Raw genomic sequence first — 13036 nt, 5'->3', positions numbered from 1 at the left:
GATGATGGTGACGATGATAGAATAATAATAATAATAATGATACTACTACTACTGCTAATACTACTACTACTAATAATAATAATAAATGAATAAATAAATAAACATATAAATGCAATGGTCTCCGGAAAGGCTTTCAGAGTGAGACGGATCTTCACTATGAATTTATTGCAAAGGGAAGACGATTTTATTCAGCTTTAGAGTGACCTGTTGTTTTGGAAGTATAAAAAGTATTCACTGGGTACAATGGGTGAGAACCCTTTATCGCTCACCAAGAAGATTAATTCCTGAAGTTGCATGATGGTCCCAGTACAAACTGATTCTATGCTGAAAAAATGAACTAATAATAATAATAATAACAAAGGTGAATGTAGGGAAGAGTAAAGTGATGGTCTTTGAGAGAGGTGAAGTTAGTGAATGTACAGCGAGGTTAAATGGTGAGGAATTGGAAAATGTGAGTACGTTTAAGTATTTGGGTAGTGTGATGAGTAAGGATGGAGGTTTCGAGGGTGAAGTGCTTGAAAGGGTACAGCAGGGAAGAAAGGTTGCTGGTTCCTTGAAAGCAGTGATAAGAAACAGGGAAGTGAGCATGGAAGTGAAAAAGTTACTACATGACAGTATTGTGATACCAACTCTAACGTACGGAAGTGAAGCTTGGACATTGTTGGAAGGACACAAGTCAAGAGTGAGAGCAGTGGAAATGAGTTATTTAAGAGGAGCCTGTGGAGTCACGTGGAGAGACAGGCTGACGAATGAGGATATAAAGGAGCGTTGTGGTGTGGATGTGGATGTGATAGGAAGCGTTATGAGGAACACACTGAGGTGGTTTGGCCATGTGGAGAGGATGGAGGGTGAAAGACTGACGAAGAGAGTGTATGTGAGTGAGGTGGAGGGGGGAAGAGGGAGGGGGAGGCCGAGGATGAGATGGAGGGATGGGGTGGAGAGGTATATGAGAGAGGGGTGTGTGAGTTGGGAGCAGGGCAGTGAAATGGCGGGGGACAGGGCGACTTGGAGGCGATTTGTTTGTGGCCACCCCAAACGGGATTGAGGCGTCTGGCAATAGATAGATAGATAGAACAATAATAATAATAATAATATAACCAGAAACCCGTAAAATTGTCCAAGGACAATTTTGATAACGAAAAGCCTCCCACAGCCACTTCCTACCAGAAACCGAGCTATAAAGGGATCTTGAGGTCATGGTCTTTGAGTTTGTGCATGTCATCTTGGGTCATCACAGTCTATAAGTCCACCAAGCTTGGTGGCAGTAGCATAATTCCTTCATGGAAAATTAGGTGACACCCAAAATATCCGGAAAAGTTCCAATTTATGTCCCCAGGAAATCTCAGAATAATCAACAACTATTCTCCTTTCCGTGATACCGCCGCCTTAAGGCTATATTGCTGTATATTTTCAGCTTCCTAGCTTAAGCGGTTTCTGAGATACTGTAGAGTCCCGGACAGCCATCTTTCGTCTTAACTCCTTTCACCTGTTCCTTCCTCTCAGGCTCTTTAAATTCCTTGGCTCCTATTTTTGCCTCTGTGTGTCTGTGTGTCTGTCTGTCTGTCTGTCTGTCTCTCTCTCTCTCTCTCTCTCTCTCTCTCTCTCTCTCTCTCTCCATCTATCCTAGTTTCTCAGGCTGCAGTGACTCACCCTCAGCTGAATAAAATCGTCCATGGTTAACTTAAATATATGAAGTACATAGAGTTGTTGCGACCACCAAAGGGTTATTGGTGCCGGTATTAACACTCCTAGGCTCCATTGACTCACTCTCAGTTGAATACAATCGTCTGACGTTACCTGGGACTGAATACAAATATAGAGTAGTCCCGAGCGTGAGAGGGTTAATTAGTGGTATTATAATGGAGGTCTGAATCGAAGTCCTAGATGCCCCTTTCCCCTTAAGATATATATGCAGCACCCGTCTAACTACATAATTCTGTACATATTATTTCTCAGTTTTACTCTCTTATGCACAAGTTAACTGGTATTCTTAAGCTGGTATTTTTGTCAGTTAAGGAAACTCCCTAACACCTCTTCCTTAGCGATTTGTTTTTGGATATGGGTGATTAATATCGTTTCCTGCAACTACCTAAATTTTCTAGTCTTTGATTCCTAATGTTTTTAGAAATCCTGAATTTTTAGGTCTTCGATTTTTAGTTATCTTTGGGAGGTGTGAATTTTGCAGGATTTTGACCATGGCTAATTCGGTGTATCTATTTATCTATCTTTCTGTCTGTCTATACTTCTGTCTGCATATCTATGTATATCTTTCTATCTACATCTTTCTGTATGTCTGTTTATCTGTATCTGCCTATCAATATTTATATATCTGCTTCCATCTGTTTACATCTATCAATCTATCTGTCCATTTCCATCTGTTTCTCTTTATCTATTTATCTACCCATCTATCTGTTTATCTGGGTATCTGTCGCCGTCTTTTTTGGTTTGTCTGTCTATCTATCTTTCTGTCCATCTATGGCCAGATATCTCAACACAGGAAGGGGTGACCACAAGCAAATCCCCTCCATGTAACCATGTCCTCCGCCATCAGGCCTACCTCTTTCCAGCTCACATCACTCATATACCTCTCCACTGCATCTCATCCCTGGCGTCCCCATTCCCCTCTTCCCCATCCCTCCATGTCATCCCTGGCGTCCCCATTTCCCTCTTCCCCATTCCTCCATCTCATTCCTGGTCTTCCCATTCCCCTCTTCCCCATCCCTCCATCCCATCCCTGGCGTCCCCATTCCCCTCTTCCCCATCCCTCCATCTCATCCTTGGTCTCCCCATTCCCCTCTTCCCCATCCCTCCATCTCATTCCTGGTCTCCCCATTCCCCTCTTCCCCGTCCCTCCATCTCATCCTTGGTCTCCCATTTCCCCTCTCTCCCTCACTTAAGTGGAATACTCTCCTAGTCAGTCTCTGGTTATTATTCACAAGTTTCTAGAGAAGGGAAAGAAGTTGTATGCGGCTTTCATGGATTTCGAGAAAGCATATGACAGGGTGGATAGACAAGGATTGCGGAAAGTGTTAAGAATATATGGAGTAGATGGGAAGTTGTTGAATGCTGTGAAGAGTATGTACGATGGTGCGAAGGCTGCAGTGCGTGTGGATGGTGAACTAAGTGAAAATTTCCCTTTGAAAGTTGGTTTGAAACAGGGATGTGTCATGTCTCCATGATTGTTCAATCTGTACATGGATGGGGTAATAAAAGAGGTACAAGGTAGGGTAGTGGATGTTGGAGTGGCCCTGGTGAGAGAGGATAGTGTTTGGAAACTCCCTGTACTGTTGTCTGCAGATGATACTGTGTTGTTGAGTGAAGACGAAGGGGAGCTGCAAGGCTTGGTGGATGAGTTTGAGAGAGTGTGTAAGAAACGGAATCTAAAGGTGAATGTAGGGAAGAGTAAAGTGATGGTCTTTGAGAGAGGTGAAGTTAGTGAACGTACAGTGAGGTTGGATGGTGAGGAATTGGAAAATGTGAGTACGTTTAAGTACTTGGGTAGTGTGATGAGTAAGGATGGAGGTTTGGAGGGTGAAGTGCTTGAAAGGGTACAGCAGGGAAGAAAGGTTGCTGGTTCTTTGAAAGCAGTGAAAAGAAACAGGGAAGTGAGCATGGAAATGAAAAAGTTACTACATGACAGTATTGTGATACCAACTCTAATGTACGGAAGTGAACCTTGGACATTGTTGGAAGGACACAAATCAAGAGTGAGAGCAGTGGAAATGAGTTACTTAAGAGGAGCCTGTGGAGTCACTTGGAGAGACAGGCTGACGAATGAGGATATAAAGGAGCGTTGTGGTGTTGATGTGGATGTGATAGGAAGCGTTATGAGGAACACACTGAGGTGGTTTGACCATGTGGAGAGGATGGAGGGTGAAAGACTGACGAAGAGAGTGTATGTGAGTGAGGTGGAGGGGGGAAGAGGGAGGGGGAGGCCGAGGATGAGATGGAGGAATGGGGTGGAGAGGTATATGAGAGAGGGGTGTGTGAGTTGGGAGCAGGGCAGTGAAATGGAGGTGGCAGGGCGACTTGGAGGCGATTTGTTTGTGGCCACCCCAAACGGGATTGAGGCGTCTGGCAATAGATAGATAAATAGAAACCATAACAAACCCATTCAGTCCGATGATGTATTTGAAAGTCTCTTCCTAGCGATCTCAAGATATTTTTAGGGGGTTTAAGAGACACTTCATAAGAGTGGGGGTTAGACACAGCTTTCAGTAACCAGCAAAGAATCTTTTTTTTTTTTTCTTAATTAACGTGTAAAAATAGTGTGAATAAACACATACTACTACTACTACTACTTCAACAACAACTACTACTACAACTACTACTATTACTACTACTACTACTTCTACTAATACTACTTCTACTACTGCTGCTACTACTACTACTACTACTACTACTACTACTACTACTACTTCTACTATTACTACTACTACTACTACTACTACTGCTATTACTACTACTACTGCTACTACTACTACTACTAATAATAATAAGAATAATAATAATAATTAACAATGGCAATATTAATAATAATGATGCCTATCCACTGCAGCTGGATCAGAAAGGCCGATAATCAATTATTACCAAGTCACAGTCCTCCCCTAGAATACGATACACAACAATCAAATTCACATCCAGGTCCCCAAGTGCATCCTACTGCAGGGTGAACAATGTCATCAGATAATAAACTTGTCCAAGAGGCTGTCTGTCCCTGGAACTGAAATTGAGTTTTGCAGTTGCTGGCTACGTGTGTTAACCAATACACCCCAGCTTCCTTAGACAGGGCAGACTACAGGAATGGTCAGCTGCTCTGTTGCTGCTGGATACAACTGTCAATGGTTTGGAAGAAATTATTAGTTTATAAGGAAGTCTGGGCCGATGTACCTCACAGAACCGGCGCAGGAAGTTACTGTGAGGGGAACACTTTTAGTCTGATCCCTCACAGTGGACCTGCCTTGTATGGTTGCACCTGACTAGTATAACTCCACTGGTCACTGGGATGCACAAGCTTCTTCGCCCCGGCAATGCAGTGTTCCATCGAAGAAGACCCCCCTCCCCCCCCTAATAATAAATAAATAAAAATAAAAAAATTAAAAAAATTGTGATAAAAAGTATGACCCAGATAAAAAAAATATAATATTAGATTTCTGTGAAGATCCAGTAATAAAAGAAGCAGTAAGCAAATCAAAAAAAGATCCATTGAATAATGGTCCTTACTAAAAATAAAAACCCACTTAAAATTAACCAAAAATATAATAAAATAACCAAAAAAGTTGCGAACGATACCAAAAAAGTGTGGAAAAAAGAAAAATCACACCAAACCGACCATCACCTCTCAAGAAATGGTCAGGGGATCAGTGAATGTTCGCCGCCGCCCTTTCATAGATCGCTTGGCTCCTTTGCCCCGATTGAAACCATTCTTTTTGGCCTTACCATGACAGTGGGCGGGGCATGATGGAGACACATTGAGAGGGCTTACTCCTACCAATTGCCCCTTCTCATATTCCTCTTCCTCTTCGGAGTCATAATCCTTTATACTTATCTTTTGACCCCTGGCCTTCATATACTACCAATCCTTTAGTCTCTCTATGGCCGCCTGGCGAATTTCCTTTTTGGCCGCCTTATCTCTCCTTTTCACATCCTTCTTATTCTCTTCGTTCAGCACACATTCACTTTCAGCTATCATTTTCGTCTTTGCTTTTTCTTGTTCCTTGTCCTGCTTTGCTCTCACCTTTTCCTTTGCCTTCTCCTTTTCTCGCCTTTTTTTCTCCAACGTGACGATTTCTCTCTTCCTTTTCTCTTCCTCCCCCGTCTCCCGACTCTTACTGCCTTTTGGGGGCATTAGTGTAGTAGTATTGATAGAATACCAATGAGGCGTGATAATATTGTCTGTCAACGACAAATAATACTGTGCGTTTTCGTCGCAACAGCGCGTCTCACTTTGGGAGTATTGGTAATAAGTGGTTTGTACAGGACCTGGCTTCAACTGCCAGGTACATTTCTAGTTATCCCGGAACTGCTTGGCTGCCATCGTTTTCTATGCTATTAGCGAAGGTAGTGTATGGAGAGAGTTTGGGAGTAATGATTTTAATTACTTTAGTCATTAGAAGGACTGTGCCGGCCTTTAGTGTTGCTAGTTAGGGTAGGGTAGTTACGACGGTAGTTTGTAGGAGGGAAAGCGGGATATTTGACTGCCTGGTGAGGGTATTGTGAGGATAAATATTAGGAAGAGACTGCAAGTATTCTTTTTTTCTGTAGTTTAGTTATGGCAGGTGTGAGGACTAGAATGTTGTCAAATGTTAATAATGAAGGTAGTGTAGCTTTGACTGTAGCTAGGAAGAATTTAATGGATTTTTAATTGCTTTGTGAGGATAGTGTAATGACAACGATTAGGAAGAGACTGCAGGAACTGTTTTTAGTGAGAGGAGTGTAGCTGCGGTTATGGTGAGGAAGGGAGTGTCGGACTATTTAGCGTTGTTATCAAGGGCTTTGCAGTTATGATAATGGTTAGGAAGCGAGTGCAGGAGTTTACTTAGTGAGGGTAGTTTACTTAGGACTGACTGAGGAGAGACACTGGAATTACACGTATGTTTAATGAGGAAAATGCAATTACCAGAGATGAAGCAGAGTGCAGTTGTTAATTGTTTAGAGTTTTTTTCTGTCTAGTTATGACGTCGACTGGGGAGGGAGGTGCAGGGAGGGGGATGATTTGGTGCGGTGCGTTAACCCCCAGGACGCCATAATGAAGATTTTGCTTTACTCCCCCATACGACACACCAGTTTATTAAGTTCAATTTGGTAGGTATTTCGAGCTTAAGGGATTACATGGAGCCTTATTTAATATCTTCACTTCTTGAGTCGAAGGTAATCGTTGAATATAATCTCTTGGTGGAGACAGGAATAAACTGCAGAATACACCCTCATAGTTTCGATGTTACGGGCTGAAGAACTTTTTACTTTGGCTGTGTAGGACGGTTGTAAAAGAAGTAGGGGATGAGGAGAACTGAGGGACAGAGTTGGTGGAGAAAGGAGAACTAGGAGAAAGAGTACGAAGAAAAGGGAGGATGGGTGTGTTAGTAAAGTTGGTTGGAGTGGATCAAGAAAGAGGGATGGGGAAGGGTAACTTGGGAATTACTGCGATGAAGGAAGTGTGGAGGAGAGGAGTGACGTTTGTGGTTTTGCGGACGAGTGGAAGGGGAAAGGGAGTAAGGGAGGATTAGAAAAGACTTGAGTTACTTGAGAAAAGATGAAGGCTGGTAGGAAGAACAGAGCAGGAAGGAAAAGGTGACGGCCAGGACTAGGGAGTAAAGAGGAAGAAGGCGGTTTTAGGAAGAATGGAAGAGATGAGGGGAGGGAAGGGCTGAAGGTGGGGACAAGGAAAGGCAAGAGGAAGGTTTATATTAGTGCATGTCGACTGGACGAAGGTCAATAAGGCGGCCAGTGAATTATTGCTAAGTCACAGTCGTCCCCTAGAATACGAGGTTTTAGAATCTGAGACTTTAATAATGTCAATAATTGCACTGATGGACAAACAGGGCAGTTGTTGTTGTGGCCCCAGACTGACCCGGAGGTGATCCCATCGGATCGCAGGCTGAAGCAACCTTTTTTTTGCAATTTTTATTCATTAGTGGGTTTGGTAGGAAGCTGAGGGGCGTTTGTTATACTGGTGATACAGCGTGAAGGCGTCCCTCGGCAAACTTGTCGTGAAACATTCGTTTTCCACGAGTAAGTCCGACCCGAGAAGGGAAAGAAGGAGTATGGAATCGAAAAATGAGAGTCTGTTTGGTTGTGGGGAAGAGTGGTTGCGGAAGAACTGGAATGGTAAATGACCAGACTGAAGGTGGGAATAGTGGGATGGAAAGTTGTGAGGAAGGGGAAGGGGAGGGTTGGGGAAATTTAGTTACTGCCTCCATTTTATCTTACTTCTCTGCCATGTTCTTGCCGCCGTCAGATGTTATTCAGTGTACGATTGACCTCTCATCGTGTAATTATCAACCGGTACACGAGAAGCCATTCCTGGCCTGAATATTCTCGTCTGGAGGCAGCATGACTAAAAAAATAGTGAAAGTATCTGAGGACTAATCTGTTCACGATGGTAGACCACTTGCGAGCTGAATAAAATCGTGTAAAGGCAGAAGGTATAATAAATAGTGAAGGTTTCTCACGTCCTGTAGGAGTTGCTTGAGACGATAAACACCTTCACTCTGATGACGCATTTTTCTTTTTATCACAGTTGCCTCCAGACGATTTCATGCAGTGCAGGTGAGACTATTCGAGCAGGAGGGGTTGGATGATTATGGCCTTCATTAAGCCGTTCAGGATAGTGCCTCTCTCCCATGCTGAATAAAATCGTCTGTGGTTTGTAAGAATATAAACACAGAGGTGAAGATTTTTTTTACATAATCTCCAGAGGGTTAATCCAGGCAGGATAAGGGGCCACTTTGAAGCTGAATAAAATCGTCTGCAGGTAGGAAGAATAAGATAGTGAAGATGTTTTCACCTGTTGGAAGGGTTTGTGAAGGCTGTTTTAACCCCTTCAGCACGAGAGTAATCATTCAGTGTTTTATTCATGCTATGGTCAGACGATTTTGTTCAGCCTGACAGTAGCCTGTCGTCGTGGAAAGCTAATAGTAATGATGACAGTAGTAGTGATAATAATTATAATAATAATAATAATAATAGTTATAACTAATAACATTAATAATAATAATCATTATCATAATCGTCATCATCGTCATCATCATCATCATCATCATCATAGTAATGATGACAGTAGTAATGATATCATAGTAATGATGACAATATTCATGACATAGTAATGATGACAGTAGTAATGATGACAATAGTAATGATGACAACAGTAATGATGACAATAGTAATGATGACATAGTAATGATGACAATAGTAATGACAAAGTATTGATGACAATAGTAGTGACATAGTAATGATGACAATAGTAATGACATAGTAATGATGACAATAGTAATGATGACAATACTAATGATGACAATAGTAATGATGACAGTAGTAATGATGACAGTAGTAATGATGACAATAGTAATGGTACCGGTAAAAATAATAAGGATACTACTACTAATAATAATAATTATCATCATCATCATCATAGTAATGATGACACTAGTAATGATGACAATAGTAATGATGACACAGTAATGATGACAATAGTAATGATGACAGTAGTAATGATGACAATAGTAATGATGACACAGTAATGCTGACATAGTAATGATGACAGTACTAATGATGACATAGTAATGATGACAATAGTCATGACATAGTAATGATGACAATAGGAATGATGACATAGTAATGATGACAATAGTAATGACAAAGTATTGATGACAATAGTAACGACATAGTAATGATGACAATAGTAATGATGACAATACTAATGATGACAATAGTAATGATGACAGTAGTAATGATGACAGTAGTAATGATGACAGTAGTAATGATGACAATAGTAATGATGACAATAGTAATGATGACAGTAGTAATGATGACAGTAGTAATTGATGACAGTAGTAATGATCACAATAGTAATGATGACAGTAGTAATTATGACAACAGTAATGATGACTTGGTAATGATGACAGTAGTAATGACGATAATAGTAATGATGATAATAGTAATGATGATAATAGTAATGATGACAATAGTAATGATGACAATAGTAATGATGACATAGTAATGATGACAATAGTAATGGTACAGGTAATAATAATAATTTTAATAATAATAATAATAATAAAAATAATAATAATAATAATAATTATTATTATTATTATTATTGTTATTATTATTATAAGATTATGGATGAGTAAGTAAATTAATAAAGTAATACCGACCTGAGAAGGGAAAGAAGGGGATGTGGGATAGAGAAATGGGATAGGCTGTATGGATGTGGGGGGGATGGGAATGTTTGGGGAAGTACGGGACGGGTAAAATTTAATGGCCATACTGAAGGTGTATATTGCGGGATGAGGAGTTGTGGTGAAAGGGAAGGGGAGGGGAAAAAGAGGTACTGTAGGGTGGGGGGTTAAGGGGAGGGTGGAAGGGGTGATTTTGGTTTTCTACCCCAACAAGTCTTCAGCTCCCTGTCGCTTCTGAACCCCCCCAATTTTGCCCCCGTTGCACCCCCTCCTCTCCCTCCCCCTTAGAGGGTTATTGAAGACATTTCCCAAGTCTCCAGAAACTGATTTAGAACAACAGATGTCTTCACTTTCATCTTCGCTACCCCCAGACGGTTTTATTCTGCTTGGGAATGGCCTACCGTTGTGCAAATTAAAAACCGTCTCCAGTGAATCTCTTTACCCTAACTGCCTTCTTCTTACCCCGTCAGACGATTTTATTCAGCGTACTCTTGACCTTTCATTGTGTAATTATTAACCCGTACTCATGAAGCCGTTCCTGGACTGAAAAAAATCGTCTGAAGGCAGCAAGACAAAAAATAGTGAAGATATCAGAGGACTAACCCGTACACGATGAGAGACCACTTGCAAGCTGAGTAAATCGTCTGAAGGCAGGAGGTATAAAAAATAGTGAGGATTTCTCACGTCCTGTAGAGATTGCTTGAGACTATAAACACCTTCACTCTGATGACGCATTTATCCTTATATCCCAATTGCCTCCAGACGATTTCGTTCAGTGTAGGAGAGACGATTCGAGCAGGAGGGGTTGGATTATTATGGCCTTTGTTAACCCGTTCAGTATGAATGAAATCGTCTGTTGGCAGCAAGAATCAAACACAGAGGTGAAGATTTTTTGTCATTGTCAGAGGGTTAATCTATACGGGATGAGGAGCCACTTGCAAGCTGAATAAAATTGTCTGAAGGAAGAATGAATAAAATAGTGAAGATTTTTTTTTTCGTACCACATGGAAGGGTTTATAGAGGCCGTTTTAACCCCTTCAACACGAGAGGAATAATTCAGTGTTTTTTTCTTGCTATCGTAAGACGATTTTATTCAGCCTGAGGAGAGCATGTTGCAGTAGAATGCCAATAGTAGTATTAATAATGATAGTAATAAGAATGATAATAATCGTGATGATGATGATGATGATGATGATGATAGTGATGATGATAGTGATCAGAATGATGAAATAATAATAATAAAAATAATAATAATAATAACAATAATAACAATAAATATTAAATGAATAAATAAATAAATACACAACAGATAAATAAAATGGTCTCCGGAAAGCCTTTCAGAGCGACACAGATCTTCACTATGATATTACTGCAAAGGGATGATGATTTTATTCAGCTCTAGAGTGACCTGTTGTTTTGGAAGGGTAAAAAGTATTCACTGGGTATAATGGCTGTTAACCTTTGACGCTCACCAAGAGAGGCGGTGGCTGAATCGGTAGAGAGGCGGCCTGCAGTCCTGATGAACCCAGGTTCGAATCCCGGCTGGGGCAGGGAACAGTTTAAGGATTTGAATTTCATAAAAGCAGACTTTCCTGATCTACCAGATAACCCGCCGACATGTCATAAAAGTACCCCCACTAATACCAATACACCAGTCCCGTATGAGACAGCCCTAGCATGTATTCAATATGGACGGTGGGTGTTAGCGCCGAAGTGGTGACATTTAGAGAGGTGTATGGTATGTAGGAGGACTACTGGGCCTTGAGAGCAGGCTGTGAAGCCTATGCCCAGAAGTCGGACACACACACACACACACACACAAAAGAAGATTAATTCCTGAAGTTGCATGATGGTCCCAGTGCAAACTGATTCTATGCTCAAAAAATGAACTAATAATAATAGTAATAATAATAATAATAATAATAATAATAACCAGAAACCCGTAAAATTGTCCAAGGACAATTTTGATAAAGAAAAGCCTCCCACAGCCACTTCCTACCAGAAACCGAGCTATAAAGGGATCTTGAGGTGATGGTCTTTGAGTTTGTGCGTGTCATCTTGGGTCATCACAGTCTATAAGTTCACCAGGCTTGGTGGCTGTAGCATAATTCCTTCATGGAAAATTAGGTGACACCCAAAATATCCGGAAAAGTCCCAATTTATGTCCCCAGGAAATCTCAGAATAATCAACAACTATACTCCTTTCCGTGATACCGCCGCCTTAAGGCTATATTGCTGTATATTTTCAGCTTCCTAGCTTAAGCGGTTTCTGAGATACTGTAGAGTCCCGGACAGCCATCTTTCGTCTTAACTCCTTTCACCTGTTCCTTCATCTCAGGCTCTTTAAATTCCTTGGCTCCTGTTTTTGCCTCTGTCTGTCTGTCTGTCTGTCTGTCTGTCTGTCTGTCTGTCTGTCTGTCTCTCTCTCTCTCTCTCTCTCTCTCTCTCTCTCTCTCTCTCTCTCCATCTATCCTTGTTTCTCAGGCTGCAGTGACTCACCCTCAGCTGAATAAAATCGTCCATGGTTAACTTAAATATATGAAGTACATAGAGTTGTTGCGACCACCAAAGGGTTATTGGTGCCGGTATTAACACTCCCAGGCTCCATTGACTCACTCTCAGTTGAATACAATCGTCTGACGTTACCTGGGACTAAATACAAATATAGAGTAGTCCCGAGCGTGAGAGGGTTAATTAGTGGTATTATAATGGAGGTCTGAATTCAAGTCCTTGATGCCCGTTTCCCCTTTAGATATATATGCAGCACCCGTCTAACTACATAATTCTGTACATAATATTACTCAGTTTTACTCTCTCATGCACAAGTTAACTGGTATTCTTAAGCTGGTATTTTCGTCAGTTAAGGAAACTCCCTAACACCTCTTCCTTAGCGATTTGTTTTTGGATATGGGTGATTAATATCGTTTCCTGCAACTACCTAAATTTTCTAATCTTGGATTCCTAATGTTTTTAGAAATCCTGAATTTTTAGGTCTTCGATTTTTAGGTATCTTTGGGAGGTGTGACTTTTGCAGGATTTTGACCATGGCTAATTCGGTGTATCTATCTATCTTTCTGTCTACCTGCACCTGTCTATACTTCTGTCTGCATATCTATGTATATCTTTCTATCTACATC

This window comes from Coenobita brevimanus, chromosome 112 (genome assembly GCF_032717465.1).
Source record: "Coenobita brevimanus isolate Jiangsu-jjx chromosome 112, ASM3271746v2, whole genome shotgun sequence".
Classification (NCBI taxonomy): domain Eukaryota; kingdom Metazoa; phylum Arthropoda; class Malacostraca; order Decapoda; family Coenobitidae; genus Coenobita; species Coenobita brevimanus.
The sequence above is the reverse complement of the archived record's forward strand: the minus strand, read 5'-3'. Positions refer to the sequence as shown.